The sequence below is a fragment of the Mirounga leonina genome, unplaced genomic scaffold (genome assembly GCF_011800145.1).
Source record: "Mirounga leonina isolate KUSES-001 unplaced genomic scaffold, KU_Mleo_1.0 Mir_151, whole genome shotgun sequence".
NCBI lineage: Eukaryota > Metazoa > Chordata > Mammalia > Carnivora > Phocidae > Mirounga > Mirounga leonina.
Genome location: NW_023270377.1, coordinates 15,601,661 through 15,621,031, shown reverse-complemented (window position 1 = coordinate 15,621,031; position 19,371 = coordinate 15,601,661). Strand labels below are relative to the sequence as shown.

Sequence of the window (19,371 nt, the reverse complement as noted above, 5' to 3'; positions counted from 1 at the left end):
GTACTGGATCTGTGGCAAACTCACTTGAAAGCAAAATCTGACCTGAATTGACGTGACACCTACTTATGGGCTTCATGCCAGCTGGTGTGAACCACCAAACGTTTTACTGCAGACATGGCATCATCATCGAGCACTTGCACAAACCTCAAAGAGGCAGCTACATAAAACACGGTATATATAAACCGTGTGAACTATCTACATCTTAAAATTCTGAAATCTGAAATATTTCTGATCCAAAGGTTGTAGAGAAGAGATTGTGGACCCAATTTATAGATGACGAAATCGGGGCTTTAAGAGGTTTAGAAACCTTCCCAAAGTCAAACAGCTTTTACCCTACAGAGTCACTTCCCCACCAGACCTTATGTAGACCAAGATTATTGGTGAGACTGGGGGCAATTGGTGAGGGACACAGTCACGTGCATACAAGGTTAGGGAATCGCTTTGGTTTTCCAAACCTTAACTACTGTTCTGAGTATAAGCAAAGATTTTAAGTGGAACAAAACCGACCAGACATAAACAATTCCCATGGCATGATTTGTGATAGCAAGCGAGGACTACAAAGCTTGCATCAACCCTCAACACTTTCGGTGACAGCACATTCTGAGTCCTGGACAGTTTTAATCATTAAATGAGATCCATTTCTCTATAACTTATTCTCATTTGTCCTAGTCTTAGCATTTGGAGGACAGGGAGAAGAAATGAGGAGACTTTGAGTTGCTGGGTTTCTTTGGGAATTTTGATTTCAAGGAATAGAAATCCCACTCAACATGGCTTACAAAGAGAATGAGGGTGAGCATGGCTCATTGAAAGGATACGGAATCATCTTGGCTACCCTAATTCTGGACTTCCAGAATCTGGAATTCCACCAGTTATTTTTCCCTCCATCCCCTTCTCTGGGCTTTCAGTCTCTTACCTCTTTTTTTCCCTACACATCTGCTTCTTTCTTGTTTTTTTGCAGACTAGATTCCTCAGACAGGCTCCAGTAACACTGACTTACCATTAGGCTGACCCTGACCTTGAAGCCAGTTCCACTGTCCCCAGCCATCTGACTACAGTTCCTTTCTTTGGGGTTTTGAGAAAGGGGATCTGAGACATGCGGCCCTGGCACAATTAGTTGGAACCAAGAGAATGGGGTCATCTTATGCAAACATGGCCTCCAAGTTAGTATCATTCAGCAGGTATATGTCTCTGGCTTACGTGCCTCTGATAGAAGGGGCAGTTATAAAGTAAGGACTAGGCAGTACCTTTTCAGTATTTCCGCTAAAGAAGGTAATGTCTCCAGAAGAATTACTGGCCCATTCATTTTTTTCCCAGAACAACACAAAATAAACTCATTCCTTCTTTCATCTAATAAATCATCAACTACTGTTTTCCTTCTAGGTGTTCTTAGATCTAAGGACTTCAAATATCTTTCATTACAACCTATTTTCTATGAATTATTCTCCAGTTTGCCAGTGCTGCAGAAATAATGAATATAAACTTTAAAAAAAAATCTAGTTTTATCCCTAAATGGAGCTTCTGTAGTTATGACAACGTATATTTGACTTTGTTTACTGATCATGAAAAGCTTCAGATGCTGCAAACGTTTTCTGGATAGATACCGACTCCATTTGTTAGACAGATTATAGATAATCTTTACAAAATTTTGCATCCGTCTCTATTTTTAAATTAACAAATGCTAGATCCATTACGATAAAAAATATGAAGGATCCTTTTTATGTTAAGAAAAAGTCTTCAAAATCTATTCTATCCTCTATTGCTTAGACCACATGTGTATCACCACATCAAGGTCAGAAGAGAAAGACTCAGGACGTGCAGTTTGCTTTAACTTGTTTGGATGGGCCACAGATAGTTGCCTGCTATTTCTGAGGCTTTCCTACCCCTACAGCCATATAGAGAAGCTTATGTGAAATAGAAAGAAAAAAAATGGATTGTTTTGGCATCCTCTTACTCTGGCTCAGTCTAAAGGTGAATGAAGTCTTAAGAACAGAAAAAAAAAAAAAATTAAATCGCTTAAATGGCCTTGAAAACCTACATCAAAGAGCTTGCAATTTGTTACCAGTCATTCTCTCAGCCCTATTGGTAAAAGCTTTTCTCTCATTCACTTGTTTATTCCCCCAAAGCTTAGTTTGTCATTTAAATCAAAATGATTTAGATGAAGAACTTGATCGGAGAGAATAAATTTACAGGTTTTCTCCTGCACAGAATATCTTTTCTTTTTAAGGTGATAAACTTAAAAATATGATCGGTTCAATACTTGTGCTTCTCATTTCTCTTTCTAAATGATAGTGCGATGTTATGTCATCTGCTGGTAAATCACTGCAGCATTACATTCCAGAGGTGACAGAATTTTTAATGGTCCAGAAAATGACACCACATATATCAATCTAAACACATCTCACCTACACCCAGGTACAAGGCAGTGTGGACTCTTACTGATTCCTCTCTTATTTTCCTAACAAGTTTGGAAGGAACCCTGTTGTTTTGGGTTTGTTTGCTTAAGACGCTTATTGGCTTGTCTCAAGGAGTGTGGAGAGATGAAAGGTCAGAATTACAATAAGTATGTTTATTTATGCATGTGTGAGACTTGGCAAATTAGCTACACTGTGGGCCAGCAGCAATTTCCTGGTAGTAATGGTTATAGTGTTGAACTAATGTTGATTGAAGAAAACCTATGGCACATAAGACCAGTAAAAAGTACTTCTCATAAATTTAACACATTCAATTTAATTTCCAAACAGTCTTAAGAGTTAACATGAGTACACGTCAGAGATCTGGAATGGGGGAAGTTGGTGCTATTGTTCCATTTAGCAAGATTGCTCTTGAGTGTTGGTTGAACAACCAAAGCATGCATCAAAGTTGAAACTATGTTCAATATGATGTTCCTTCTGCCTCATACATAGCAAGGTGCCAATCAAGTGAAAGTGCTCTGTTTGTGGTGACTATTCCAGAAGGGAAAAGATTCAACAGAAGAAGCCCATGACCAAAAAAATCTGAAAAAGTTAAAGAGAAGTCCAGAGAAGATTTGACTTTGAAACAAAGCTCCAATAATATTGATGTTTCTTGTCTCAGCGATTTCACAACCACAAATTTCATGAAAGTCAGCAAGTGCTTTCTTGCATGGATGTTCACTTCAGAAAAAAAAGAGGAAACAACAGATAGGTTCAATGCTAGGAGATAAATAAGTTTTGGTACATCTCTATAATAAGCTATGTGTCACAAAAATCATGATAATGATGTAAAAAACATTTAATGGTATGGTTTATTATCATTATTTATTTATGATATGTATTTATTATTTATCATTAATATTTAATGATATGATTTATGAAAGGAAGTTTATAGGGTAGTATATATCATATTTTATCATTTTGGTGGAAACATAATATGTACTCTGTGATATTCATGCATGACTACACGCATAGGTACAATTGTGAAGGGAAAATTCCTAACATATTAACAGTGGAAATCTCTAGAAGGTGAGATTATAAGTGATTCTCCCCTTCTCTTTGATTCTGTGCATTAATGTTTTCTAAAATGAGGATGACTTATTGCTTGTGTAAATAAGTTTAAAAATTTAAGATTGGGAACAGAGCAATACGTGCATTATGATTAAGCAAAGACAGAAAGGACACAGGGAACATGCTGGCAATGGCAATCCCTAGGGAGTGGACCATGGAGGCTTTTTTTTTTCTCCTTTCACTTGTTTATGTTGTCAGAGTTTTCCATAATAAATATATATCAGGTTAGAAAAAAATTAGTAAAGGTGTGAATAGTCTACATTCCTCTGCTTTAAGTGACCCAAACTTAACAACCCATGGTAACTACAAAAATAATGAGGAGGATTAACAGTAAGACCTTAGAAGAACTGAAAGGTTACTTAACTTAAAGGTTACTTAAGATCTTAAAGGCATCAACAACCATATGATGACACCACGGACCACAGGCCGTTAGCGCTCAGCCTTCCCCTAAAGTCTCAAGTTACAAAGGTGGTTTCTTTTTCATGCGACTTTAACTTATTGAGCAACAGTTCTCATACCTATGACTCATTTGATATTATGTTGGGAGAAGGACTGACGCAGGATGTGTGAGATGAGAACAAAAAAGAACACAAGATATAGCCCTTGACCTTGAGGAGGTTACAATTTGTAGAGGCAAGCTTTGACTACAATAATGATTAGGGTTTTATGGGTGGTTTATGGAAATTAGTTATGTGAGGAGGGCATAATTAAATAACATTTCAAAATAACAAATAAACAAGGACATATAAGTATAGCACAAACAAGAGTGAGGAAGAGAGGGGGTCATGAAAGCCATAGGTTACCTTGAGGAAGTTCAATGAACTACTTAAATCAGTCATAATAGGGTAATCAACTTTAGCTAACTTAACACCCGAGAACGGAAGGCGGGACATGGTTAATTTCGGAATCACAGACAAGATGCCAAGATTCACACTAATGTGAATATAATTCTTTCCTCTATAAAACATTTACTGCACACCAGCTTTCATTGCTTTCAATCTAGAGATCTGAGGTAATACGCCAACCAACGTCAATATCACAGACTCGTCCCCCTAACACTTCCATTTTAATTTAAGGAGCTAAAAGAAATTACTCTTAAAACAATAAAAGAGGGGCGCCTGGGTGGCTCAGTTGGTTAAGCGACTGCCTTCAGCTCAGGTCATGATCCTGGAGTCCCTGGATCGAGTCCCGCATCAGGCTCCCTGCTCGGCAAGGAGTCTGCTCCTCTCTCTGACCCTCCCCCCTCTCATGTGCTCTCTCTCTCTCTCTCATTCTCTCTCTCAAATAAATAAATAAGATCCTAAAAAAAAAAACAATAAAAGATACCTTTCAGAACTGAATTCTGGAATGAATTCATTCATACAATAATATTGTATTGAGGGGCCACCATGTGCTCACATGGGTCTAGTCTTTGATGGATCAAAGTGTTTATCCTCATGGAGTTTACATTCTGGTATGTGTATGTGGTGAGATGTATATAAAACAAAGACATGTCTATGATGTGTGGTTTCTGTGATCTGCACAATGGAAGAAATGAAGTAGAATGAGGATAAGGTGATCGTGATGGGGGTCAGGTATATGATTGCCCAGAAAGGTGAATTTAAGCAGAGACCTGAAGGAAATGAAGGAGAGGTGATTGTGTATCTTGGAGAAGAGTATTCCAAACAGGGTGAAGAGCAAGAAAGAGGTCCCTGAGCTTGTGGTGTGATCCACAGGTTCCTGGAACAGTAAGGAGGCCAATGTGGCAGGAGTTGGGTGACCAAGGGGAAAAACAGTAAGAAGTGATGTGGGAGGTAAGAAGTGTGGAGTTGGGCTTTTCTGCTGAGTGGGTTAGGGAGCCATGAGGATAGTAAGCAGAAGACAGACTTGATCTGACTTGGATTCTAAGAGGCTTCCCCTGGCTGTAAGGAGAGCAAGGATGGGGACAGGGTGGAGATAGGGAAACCAGTTAGGAGGCTCTTATATAAAAGTCTGGACAAGACATGATGGTAGCTTTGACTACTTCAGTAGCAGCGAGGGTGGTGAGGAGAGGTCAGCGTCCAGATGTATGTGTCAGGATTTGCCCATGGAAGTGGGGTATCAGGGAAAAGGTAAAGGAGAACTATAAGGGTCTTGACCTAAGCAGCTGAAAAACTGGATCTGCCATTATTAAGATTGGTTAGGGAGAAAGAAATTTTGTATGACCTCTTAAAATGAAGCTAAAGTCTTCAAAGACATTTCAGCAAGACACACTGGGTGGACCTCTGAAGTGCCCATTCAGGAGCAGTGTTCTTAGGCTCTCACAAAAGAGTACCGGCCTGAGGCTCTGCTCTGGTCCTCCTAGAGCTATAACCCTTTGCATGGGGCAAGGAGTCCATGAGACCAAGGGGAGGTGCCCATTCAGAACCACCCTTCCTCTAAAACATGTTCCAGGTAATCTGAACGGCAGAATTCCCTGCCCAACTGCCCTAAACCCACTTTCAGGACTGGTGTGGGCTTCTTCTCTGGATCCACCCAGCTGGGGCAAACCATACCCCAGTATGTGTCCCTCACAGTTGTTGGCTGATGTTTGCAAGTTGTTTGGATGGAGCTTATATACATGAGGGCTTGGGTCTCCCCACAGGTTGCCATGAGCCCATCCAGGTGCAGCCAGAGCCTGGGATAAGAAGAAAAGGGAAGGGAAGCAGGCTAAGTGCAACAGGCTGGGGCAGGGCTCACTCTCTCCATGCTGCCAGCTTAGAACTCTAAGGAGTCAGCCTTCCAGATCATTATAAGAGTATATTTGCCAAGGTACGAGACAGAATTAATTTTCTTAACAGCTCGTGAGCTTGATTTAGAATATAAATTTTCATATCTCACTGCATATGCATGTCGCTAGGTAGGTGTGGGAAACTTACAAATAGGAATAATACAGGGTCCTTGTCTTTAAAACTGTTTGTGGATCAGTCCTCTGTCCCCCCAGTCATTGTTAAGCCTCCTGCCTTGGGAGACACCCGAGCATGCTAATGCCATCGTGAGATAATTGCCTGCTTGTTTCTCTGGCTGTCTTACCAATCCATGAGCTCCTGGAAGGCAGGAAGAGCAATGTAGCCCTCCTTCACTTTGTAGAATCTAACAGAATGCCAAGCTAGTGGGCAATGTTTATGGGGGAAAGGAAGGGAAGGTGGGGCTGGGAAGAAGGAAGGAAAGAAAGAATTGATGTGATTATCAAAGATCTAGGAGGAAAGATTAGACACCATAGTGTCATTCATAACGGGAGGGACACAATGATGTGTGCTCCAGATGAAGTATGTTAAATGCTAAGGCAGTTCAGCAGTGAAAATGGGCCTTTCATGTTTCCTGCTCTGGTGGTTCGGTGGCCAGAGCACACAGCTGACCTCGGATCAGTCAGGTAACCTCTCTGCCTTCTGGTCCTCCATCTGTAAAATGGGGCTAATAATACCTCACACAAGATAATATATGCAAAAACTCTTTTACTTTTCCAGAAGAAAGACACTATATTAACCTAAGGTATTATTATCATTCATTTTAACTTTGGAATAGCATCACCCTGTCATTTTTGATCCCATAATTACAATACATCAGGTAAGCACAGATTTTAAAATCAAGGGAGCACTGTACAATGATCGGAGACATGAAAACTTTGTCACATGAGAACAGCCCTGACAACTTCAAAAGTGCCTTAGGGCTGCATCTATTTCCATATTAATGCAAGCCACATACATCATTAAAGAGAAACGCAAACGTGGAGTATTTGCTAGACCGTACCTCTTATTTGACAGATACACAAAAAATCATCTGGGCTTTGTAGGAATAAGGAACCGCCAGCAACAAGCACTTCTTCCTGAGACAAGGGAGCTAGAGTACTTTGTGTTTAAAGCCATGGCCCCCACTGCTCAGCTGGGACAATCGGCGGTCTCTGAATCCAAAGCAAAATTTGAAATCTAGCTATATTCAGTCTGTGGTTCCCTTTTAAATTAGATATCCATGTAGCTCATTCTCAGAGGTTTTTGAATGTGGCAATTTTTAGAAGCTATAATTGCTAAGCATTGCAATATCAATGCCTTTTCTTAAAGAAAAATATATTTTAGAAAGCTTTAGTCAAAAATGTTTTCTTTCTTTGCCTTTGTCCCTGCAAGGGTCCACATATTTCCATTATATGGGGGGAAAAAAAAGAGTAACAACTGGAAGACCTTTTTAAGATTAAGATTTTATTTGAGAGAGAGAGCACAAGTGGGGGCGGGGAGGGAAGAGCAGAGGGAGAGGGAGAAACAGACTCCCTGCTGAGAAGGGAGCTGGACATGGGGCTTGATCTGGCATCACGGCCTGAGTGGAAGGCAGACGCTTAACCACTTAACCAAATGAACCACCCAGGCACTCCGGTTCCTGATAATGTAAAAGGCAAGGGGTAGAACCGAAGTGTGGTGGGACTCTGGCTCAGTCAACAAAGAAGGATGATGCTCTGTTTCAGATCTGTGGGCTGACATTGTGGGGATTAGAAGAAAAACATCCTTCCTGGCTCCCTTTCAGTTCCCTCTGTGCACCGCTCTTACCCAGCAGTGTTTTTGGAGTGTCCAAGGTTATTTCTGGAATCACCATCAATTTAGGAAATGATACTGGAGAAGCCTTTGGTTGCTTCTCTCCCTGGTGGAAACCATAGTAGAGTGCTACATAGCTTTAATTAACTGCGAGATGTCATTGTTTTGGATGGAGACCAAGGTATAGTCCTGGGGGTACTATTTTGGCATTTACTGCGGGGACCACACTTTGATGTCATCCGGGACGTTCCTTAGATAAGACAGCAACGCTGAGCTGAAGTGTGCATGGGCAGTGAGGTGAGGGGTCTCCTCAGCAACCACTGTTTTCACAGGGACCCTTGGCTGTGAAAGCCATGTACATGCCCTGCTCTGGGAATCCAGCCCAAGATGCTGTAATGGGCTCCTTTCATATCTTTCTCTCTCTCTCTCTCTCTCTCTCCACATACTCAGTCCCGTGGGCAGAAGCCACTTGCTCTTATCCACAACTTCTGGGTATATAATGCACGTTGAGCATCTTGCCACCAAACCCCCTCATGGCTCAGGGAACCAAGATTTTCCTTGGCCCGATGCATGGAAAAAAAAAAAAAAATTAGTGGGCCGGCTGGAGATACACACAGAGCCGAAAGCAATTCATATCTTCCCCCCACCTCCATTTCTTCCCCTAACTTTCCTGTTGGTCCAAAATTCAGCAACATTTAACTGGTTTTGTATTTAAGGGCAGTGGGGGAGGATAATGAGTCTGTTGATACTAATTTGGATTTTTCTTTTTTATTGATGACCCCAGAGATGGCCCTTGATTAGAAAATCATATTAGTAATAGAAATGACTCTTCACTTCTACCCCATATGGGAAGATCGGGGTAAAAATAGTCCGATGGTATAATTTAGGTATTCTCCACTGATCCAGACGTAAGATCCGTTAAACTCATTATGTGCCAGACACGGTAGAAGGAACATTTACAGATATTATTTTCACAACCTTGGGCTGTAGCCTCATTTATAGGTAAGAAAACTCAGGTGTGGAGTTAGCAAATGGCACAGCTGGGATTGGAAACTAGGACTTCTGATTCCAAGTTCAAGATACCCTTCCCACTATACACATGCTGTCTAGGACAAATCGCAATTCATTTGGGGGATGCCCCACTTTAAGGAAATAATTTTTCCCAGCAGCTGGAGAACAGACAGGAAGGGGGTGGTCATGAGGAGGAAGAGGCTTAAATCTCAGATGAAGCCCAAATAGGTCTGGGTGGCCTGGAGGCCAGTCTCTGTCCATGAATGCATCACCCAGAACTACACATGTCTGACCTCAGAAGTCTGGATATATTAACTAAATTTTTACATTTGGTTTTCTTGAAAGAGTTGCGTATGAGTTTAAATAGCACCTTACACAGGGAAACATCCTAAAATTCCTAAGGACACATCCTCCTGCCAAAAGACCACAGGAGCAGCTCTCCCACACATGTTCTCTTTGTGTGTGTTTCTCTCCATGCGTATTTCTCTCTGTGTGTCTGACTTTCTCTTTTTACCAGCAATCGCCACGCTAACTGCCCCTCCTTCCTTCCCACCTAGTCCTTCCACTCATGGACTCCACTCCCAACTCATGACCCCCACTTCACGAAGAGCCCCAGGAAAGGCCTGGGACTGGTATTAATTTCATAGAGAACAGGCCCTAGAATTTTCATGAATAAAATTCTCCATCTCATTATATAGGTTAATAAGCTCCTAGAGCATGTTCAGATCCTATGAAATATTAACAACATGCCACAGAACTTACAGGCTGAGGATATCTTATGCTTAGAGCATGAGGATCCTTTACCAACTGAGCATCAATCAACAATTAAAACATTTCTCAATGCACAATAAAAATCTGTGGGACATTTCTTGACGTCTAAGTGTCTGATACAGGGAGGAAATTGGGGAGAACATTCATGGCAACTTAAAGGAACATATATTTAAGACTCAATGTATATGTAAGCTCCTTACCAGGAAATCAATGGCATTATTGACTATACAGAACAAAACAGAAAATCAAATTGGAAGTCAAGTAATAATTTACAAAATTAACATGTGGTAATAGCAGTTTTTTATAGTATCTGATGGACAGTAGGTCATATAAAGGGCACTCACCTTCCAGTTTGGAACTTGGTGGAATCAAGTATTTTTCTAGGCGCACAGCTGGAAAGCAAGGCCCCCACTGAAGCTGACAAAGCAAGAGAGAGATTTGAACACTAGACCAAAGCTCTTCTGACAGAAGTTCTAATTTTAGGTGTCCCTCAAAAATAAACGTAGACTTAACTTTTACACCATAGTGTCCTGCATTGACCTATTTATGTTAAAAATAGCAGCCCTGAGCACCGAAGAAACCACAGAAGAGCTTCTTCCTTTTCTTGTGAGGTTTTCCTTTTATTCTTTTCTAACTGTGCTAAAACACTTAATTGCTGCAATGTTGCCATTTTGGGAGGGATACCTCACTGGTCCGAGTAGCACAAGACGGAACCTGAAGCTTTCTGGCAAATTCAAAATTGTGCAGTGTTCCAGCCTCAAGCATCACCTTGCCCAGACAAGCCCTCCACATCCAGGTGTCCCACGTACTTCCAAATTCCCTAAAATAATCCCCCAAATGGCTGTCACGGCCAAGGTTTACCAGAGTCCTAGTCCAACGCCACAGGGGCTCCGCCCTTGACAAGGTTTATCAGGTCATAGTTCCCACTCCTCCATTTTTGCAGGGATAGACTAGAGGCTTTTGTGACTATCAGACTATACATTTGGGAAGATCCAAAATTGTCAGCTATTAACCATATCTTTTTTTTTTTTTTTAATGCAGACTTGGGAAAATGACTGAGTTCCAGACTATAGAGAAAGTTTCCAGAGATGAAGAAAATAAATTACAGGAGGTCAATCAGATTGTTCAGTCATCAGCCTAATCAAGGCATTCGTCATGGCAGAGACCCGAGCTCTGACTCTAGCAGTGGGGACTAGAGATCACAGGCTGAATCCACAGTCAGGCTGAATGCCCTTTTCATTTGCTGCCTCGCCTCACAACTGGAGGCGACCATGGGACGCAGTGCTAGGCGATGAAACACAAGCAGAAGTCTCACGCGCAGAGCCAGAAGGTCAGGAAGATTTTTCTTTCCTAATAAAAGGAAACAGTAGAACTTGCATTTGCCTCTTGCCTTGGCCTTGAATGCAGATTCAGTGCCTGGAGACGCAGTAACCGTCCAGAGGCCACGAGGGAAATGCCAAGACAACGGCAGACACACCAGCTCTCACGTCATCGAGCCAGGGAGCCAATGCCGCCCGCTGCCTCCTTCCAAGTACTTTATTAGGTAATAATGAAAAGAAGCCCTTTTCATTAAAAGAAAAAAAAATACTATAACTAGGTGTGGTGATGGATGTTAACTAAATTAAAATAATAATTTCACTATATACACACATATAAATTATTATGTTCTACACCTGAAACGAATACAATGCTATACATCAATTATATTCAATAAATTTTTTAAATTAAAAATATATAAACTTAAAAAAAGTATCTCTAGCTATTTGAACCACTTCGTGATGGTTTTCTGTTACGTGAGCCAAGCTTATTCCTGGAATGGATACAGTGCCCTGTCTAGTGCTTAGCGAGACATCTTACACCTGGCCCGGCAGAGTGAAAAGGTAAGAAGGCGCCATAATTATGCTTCACACTTTTACTTCCATGCCAGTTGGCTCCAGGAATTTTAGAACCAGGCACTCCACAGCCTAAAGGGCACTCCCAACACTATACGGCCCCACACCTCAAACTCTCCCTATACCAAACCCAACCCCTCTTTTTCCCCTCAAACCGCTCCTCGGAGTTCCTAATTCCAATTCATGGCACCATAGTCCCATAACTGTTGAAGTCAGGACGCAGGCACTATTCTCAACTAGTACTCTGTGGGGCTTGAACAGAGTTTCAAAGTCCTAGTTAGAGACCCATAAGTAGGCCAGAGTATTTTCTTTTTAAATCTGGAGACTAGCCACATAATGAACTGAGACAAAATACACGGGGACTAGTGGTTCTCTACATCACTACACCTCCTCCTGCTCCCATATCTTCAGATCCGAGGACGAAAGAGAGCAAAGGAGTATAGAAGGGTCTAGACCCTGCCTTCTGGCTCGGCCTGGGGCCGCCCACCTCCTTGGCTTTGGTGAGGGAAGGAGTCTCTGGAGAGGAGAGGGCAAAGCCAAGCATCCAGATCGTCAAAAGAAGACGGTAAGCAAGGAGGTGTGAGGACCAAAATATGAGATATATGTTGCGGGTTTGAGGGGTTTTGTTTTGTTTTGTTGTTTTCAAATTACACAGCCTAATTCAACCCACAGGACCACTAATATGGGTCTCTCCCTTCACGCTCTAGGCAATAGTTGGATCTCTTTAGTTGGAAGCCTTGGAGACTCAGCTCCAGTCAGCTCAAACAGATAAGGAACATGCTTTGATTCACCTAAATAGCCCACCTAAATAAATAAAGGTGGGAGTGGAGCTGGTCTTTGGTCTGACTGGAACCTGGGGTCACAGTACCTCCTGAGCGCACTCTGCCTGCCCACCTCATTCTCTCCGGGCAGGAAGGCACTTCACGCGTGACCACCCGCTTCTCAACTCAAGCCCAGAGAGGAAAAGGTGTCTCACACCCTGCCTCAGTTCAAACAAATCCCAGGAAGAAGTCAGTAGGAGTTTTCTGGGGTCCTTGAGGCCAGCCTTCATGCACATAAAAGACTGTTTGCAGCTACTTGGTTTCTAAGATAAATATTCAGTATACTGAAGTAATGAAGGTTTTTTTTTTCTTTAGCTTTTAAGTTCAAACTACAAATCTTATTATTCTATCTATAAATCTAATAAATTTTTAAGGGGTACTTTACAATTTTGGCAATTAAGTTCCCTTAAACAATCTAAACCACATTTATGAATGTAATATATACGATTTTCTTTTTAAGTACTTCAAATGCTGGACTAACAAGCAAAACTTTCCCAAGTACCTAAGCAGTTCTTATAAATCTAATAAATTAAGCTTTTAAATATCATGACCCTAAAGTTCTCTTAAACCTTTCAATACTGTTTACAAACTTAGCCAACCTCTCTTGGAACTTTTAACTTTAAAGCTTTAGTCTGTAATCAACCACTTAATTAGTCATTTAAACGAGAATCACATGGCAAATTACAAGGTCGACTATGCCAGGATCTCTTAAACATTAAAAACACTTTACGAACATTACAATTTCACTAGCAGGCATATAGGGGTTGTCTGAAATTCAAGACAAAAATGTTAAAAGTGTGGGTTTTGTTTAATTTGTCCTCTCCGTAGTTAATTCTAAAACCTTCCAAGGTTGGAAAACACTTACCTGATAAAGGAACAGTTTTATAATTGCCAGAAAATTGGAGCTACCTTCTCAATGGATGGCATTTCTCGTTATCCTGAGATTTAGGCCCAGAAGTGAGTTCAGAAACTGGGGAAGCTGGACCTTCAATTTCTTGCCTTCATGACAGGCACCCTACGGCTTCCTCAAACAGCCATCAGGGGGTGCTGCACCCGTGACCCACAAATGGGGTTCCTTTGGCTGAACCGAGGTCCCCTGCTGAGAGCTAAATGCTTACCTAATTCATTTATAACTTCCTTCACCTGTTCCAGCGGATCTGAATTGAGGGATTCACTAATCATGCACCCAGATGGCTGCATCACTTGATTGGATTCCGCTAATCTAAGTAGAGTTTGCTTCCTTCTTGTCCCATCTCCCACAGGCTACAGCTGCAAAGGCCATTTGACAACAGGAAGAAGGAGACCTCTGGCTAGTTTGGTCACATGCCCACCCACGGGGCCAGGTGAGCCAAATGCCTGGTCATGAGCCTTAAGTTCGTTGTGTGCACAGAGAGGGTAGGGGCGGAGGAGGAAAGCAATGAAGTCACGGCTTAGACAACGGTGAGCAGCCACTGGTCCTGGCTCCCCCTTCACCCACCTTCTCCCAAACCCTCTTCCCTTGTGTATCTCAGATGTAAATCCACTGTGCATGCTCCTCTTCAAAAATCCTTCCATCTCCACTTGCTGATCATGACCAAGATCCATTAGTGACCTTTCTTGATGTGGCCACCAGGCCCCTTTTTATCCTCATCTCCTGACACCTTTCCTGTCATTTCTTATCCTTTGATCCTTCTAACAGATATAATTTATTGTCCCATCTGTAATGTAATAATTTACAGTGCTCTACATATGCAATGACCTTGTACACCATTCTTCCTTGTATACACTGGTCCTTCCATCTACAAAAACTCCCCTTTTCCTGCTTTGTTTGCTCACTAAACTCCAGTTCACACTTCAGGGATCCATTTCCCAGCCCCTCCCTGCCTTAGGCGTGTGCTCTTCTGGGGCTCTATGGCATCTCTGGGCTCTATTGTAGGACCCATCACAAGGTTTGGCAATTACTTGTCAGCCATACCCACTTGCTAATTAGACCATCGATTTCTTGAAGGCAGGTTTGTGTCTTATTTTTCTTTATATCCCTAGCGCCTTCCACAATACCTGGCATGTAGGTGATCTCAGTAGAGTCCTCCGTTATGAAGCCTCTGGAACGAATATAACTGAAATGTGGGAATAATGAATACATGTTACAGTGCACAATAAAACTCATGACTGTGTGTGTGTGTGTGTGTGTGAGAGAGAGAGAGAGAGGGAGGGAATTTTGGAACCTTAGTTCAATGGATGAATGACCACCCAACCAACAGGAATCTTAAAATCCTTAAAGGCACAGGCAAATGTGGGGACATGGAATATTTGAGGCCTTTTAAATCCCTTCTAAATAATGATAACAAATACTTAAATAGTGCTTACGATGTGCCAGGCATTTTTCACCGTAAAAGAGTTAATTTACTCCTTACCAAAATCCTAGGAAGTAGGACTACTATTTTCCTCCTTTTAAAGAGGAGGAATCTAAGGTACAGAGAGGTTATGTAACTTTGCCTCTCAATAGATTCAGTTTACCTGTTTGAACACTCAGTGCTCTATGAGCTGGAACCAGGTAACAACAAGCCAAGAAGTGAAGATGACAGGATAGAAAGAATGGTACGGAATCCAGGAAAAGAAGATGCTTCTGAGAGATAAGACTTCTGCATGAGGCTATTAATATCATTTGCTGTCTGTGGTCCTATCCGAATGAGCATATTTAATGTGGTTAGAGGACCCACCTACTTGCTCATGGATGAGGTCCAGATCTCAATATTTGATCAGATCCATTTACAACAGCCCATTTAGGGCAGCTGTCCTCTAGCGGGTTTGACAAAAGCATTAGCCATCCCAACCATTCTCACCTAAACAAGAGGATTTATAGTGACTTTACTGAATTAACTAGTTTAAACTGGAATACCATTATGTCAGCAAAGATCAGCTTCCCGTCGTGGTGCCCTTGCCTGACTATCAGGCTCTCTCCAGACACTCATCTTGTCACGCCATGGCTACACTGTCACTAACCGTTCTCTCTCTCCACCAGGGTGAAGCTAAGATGGAATGCCAGAGACTGAATGGATCCACGTTTCTGGCTCAAAGGACTCCCGTCTGTTTCCTTGTTTGAGTTTTAGTTTCTGCAGAACTGAAAGGTTGTCACTCCGACTGATCATTCTTTCAGTGGTCAGTCCAAGCTTGTGACACAATTGTTAGCAAGTAAGGCAGGAACAGGAAAGTTGGTCTTGGCTGGACTTCTGGTGGCAGGGACGCTCTGGGATGGGTTTCTGCACTTGTGACATCAGTTGGCACCATGAACTGACATGTGAGGCAGGGAATTAAGATTATAGAAAATGAAGAGAGAGCTCAAGAACAATGTCTTCCTGTTTTAATCATGTGCTGGCTCATGTCCCTATCGTCTCTTTAGTTTGAGAAACAAGGCCATTTCCCTGGTTACAAATGCAAGGTTACAAATGCCTCCATGGGTTGTTAGAATGATGAATGCCAAGAGTGTGTGTGTGTGTGTGTGTGTGTGTGTTTGAAGGAAGATGGGCAGATTTCTTTAATTAATAAATGCTTTAAACTGGTAACTGCGGTATTATATTTATAACTCTACAGATTCCCTTATGCATATGTTGTGGGTCCATTTTGAAAGTATGTTGCTTGTAAAACTTAGGGGCAAATATCTTATCCCCTTTTGTCCCTCAGCTACTTCATCCGTGAAATAAAGGATTTGATACAAATCATCTCCATGGTCTCTTTTAGCTTTATAGTTCTAGAATTTGAGATGGTCAATAATTACTTGTTGATGTGTTATAAATGCCTTTCATTTGCAATACATTTGATGTCCAGGGACTAAATAACACTCCCCAGGGGGAGAAGAAAGGATGTATCATACTATTAGCAGTTGGCTGTTTGCTGATCTGTTTCCCTGCCGAGGATGTTACACCAAATCAATGGGCAGTAAAGGCTGTTGATCAAGCATAAGGTAATAAGGTAACTCTTCCGTTAAAATGCATGGATGAGGGGGTCTCACCACTTTCTCCAGTCCGTACATGTTCATTCACCTGGAGCTTGTAACGTGTTCATTGGACAGGGCATGGTTGGATCTCTCCCCAAAGCTTTCCCTAGAATGGGTGAGTATCCTTCTAGAATTCAATCCTCTCTTTTATTTCTCCGATTAACTCAAATTCAAAGTTGACCTTCTGTTTACTAGGGACCTTTAGCAAAACCTATAATGGCTTACACAATGGTTCCATAATATGCTAGCCTCTTTGCTGGTCAACATGATGTGATTACTTTGTCTTCTTAGTGAAGCATCTTAGATTCTCAAAGAGTCTGATTCCAGGGACAGAAATTAAGGGCACGGGCATTCTTCTGGAGCACCGAGCTACTATCTTCATTAGTTTGGCTGCCCTCTCTGCTCTGGACTTCTGCTTTATATACTTCTCACAGCTCTGACACCTCTGTTCAATAGTCTTGTCATTCTTGGCTAATAAAATTGGTCTCATGCCAAGTCAACCATTCTCTCAAACCCCGGGAGTCTCATCTCATCATGTCTTCCTTTTATCACTGAATAAAGTACAGTACTACTTGACCAGCTCTGAGTACGTGCTCCATTGTGCTGTCCTCCAAATACAACCCTCTTCCAGCGTAAGACTAGGTCATTTTCTCAACTATGATTTTGTCTCTTCTCACTTTCCTACAGTTAAGGAAGATTCTAAAAAGACATTTTTTTGAGATGTGTGGCTCCTTATTCCCTCTGAACATATTTGATCACTAAGAAAAGAATTCTTACTCTTTACAAGCCCATCAATTTGCTTAAGAATCTCGTCTTCCACTGGGACACCCTGCTTCTTATTAGGAGAATCTCATTCGGCATTACAGACCAGATGTTCAGCATCTCACTCTGCTTCCCCCATTACCCTGTGACCAGGAAATCTGTGTTGTTTAGGCCCTTTTGCCATATTGCCCACTGGATTTTTCAAATTACATGTATTTATGTATGTCTATATACATATATATATGTTAAATGTGATATCATGTATATTTTCTGTGGGTTTTTTTGTTTTTGGGTAATTTAGTGCAGATTTTTTTTGTTCTTTTCCTTTTTCGCAGCTCTCCTGTCTCCCTGTTCTACCCACCATTGTTCCTGCCACACCATTCCCCTCTACCCAACTCCTGTGTCTCATTTTAACCACATAGTATAGATCCTTCTACATTCCTCCATGTTTATGTGATTGTATACAAATGTGAATATACATATGTAAACATGCAGGAATAGAGGTTGTATTGGCCAGGGTCTCAGCAGGAAACAGATGGCAACTTCCAATTAAGATTGTTCAAAGAGAATCTAATAATGGGATTGTTTATAAAAGTGCAGATAGGTATCGAAAACTAGAAGGACTGGAGCTATACACCAGGGCTGTTAATATCCCTAAGACTAAAGGAAGAAGGGGAGGAAGTAGTTGCCAGAAAAAGAAGGAAAGCCCTAGAGAAGGGGCTGTCTTGAGCAAAACTGTGATGCTCAGTGACTCAGCCTGAACTCCCTCTCCTGACAGTGCTTCTGACTGGCTGAGCCTAACAGGAAATCATTGGTTTCAGAGAACCCACTGGGTTGGTCCACAAGGTTGGCTTCTCAGGGTGCAGATCAGAGTGGAGAAGGTAGGAAATGGATGTGCAGGGGAGTAACAAAGATATCCAGTTTACGACTATCTTTGTTGTTGTTATTTGTTTTCTAAAAATGGGATTATATTGTTCATACTTTTGTTACATTCACTTTTCTCCACAACGCTTGGCAGATATTCTTGCAAATTAAATGGCATAGTTTCCATTTATTCTTTTTAATAGCTGCATAAGAATCTATAGACCTGCAGTCTTCAAACTCAATTGTGCACATCAGAGGCACGAAAGAAGCTTCTAGCACCTGGGCCCAGAGCAGAGAATCTCAGAGCTCCCAGTGTAGGGCACTATTTTGCTATGGGTCCCTACCTCTCCTGACCTCCCAGCTCAGTAAATCACTGAGGAACTAAGCCCATGAGGTAATTGATGGCAATTATCCTGAAGCAGAGGCAAAGCTTGTCCTCCTTAGGGTAAAAGAAGGCAAGTCAATGGGAAATACTGTCTAGGAGAGCATTAATTGGGCACCTTTCTGTATACAGAGATGAATAAAGTAGACAGGGTTTGGCTTCATGTAGCTCACAGAGAAGCCTCTGTAGAAAAGCCAAGAACAGGGTAACAAAATAATAACATCTGTTTATTGAGTTGGCCAGGTCTTGTGTAAGGACCTGGCACCTCCCATACATTATCTCATTGTATTTAATCTTCATGTCTCTATGACAGTGGGCATCCTCCTCACTTTGAAGATGAGGACAGTGAGGCTCAGAGATGCTAAGTAGCTTGGGCGAGTCACACACCAAGTGAGGGTCAGAATCAGGATTTACCTCAAGATCCATCTGATTTGTTTTTGTTTTCATTCAACAAGAATGAATTCAGTGCCTACTCCGGGCGTGGTAATGCACTGTGTGTCCAAACATGTTTCTTCTACTGTACTTGGCTGCCTTTCCCCTTTTCTCCCTTATTTTTGAATAAAAGTTAAATATCTTAGGGTGGTTCTAGCTATATATTCAACTGAAAAAATGAGAGAGAGAGAAAGAGAGAGGGAGAGAAACTGGGAGAGAGAGACTAACTGGACATCTCATGTCATGAGAAATTTTTTCTCTAAGGAAAAAACAACGTATTGTCAGGTTGGTTTTTACACGCAGTTGTCCCATATGAACCAGCTTATGCAGATAAAACTAGAGTTGCCAACTCCTTCACAAAGGGGTAGATGCCATATCTGTGTGTGTGTGTGTGTGTGTGTGTGTGTGTGTGTGTGTGTGTGTGT

The 19,371-nt window shown here is 41.7% G+C and overlaps 1 pseudogene; it reads right to left on the bottom strand.

Annotated features, from left to right (window-relative positions):
- LOC118012636 overlaps nucleotides 1-19,371 on the bottom strand; it is a 65,969-nt pseudogene that overhangs the window by 41,361 nt on the left and 5,237 nt on the right.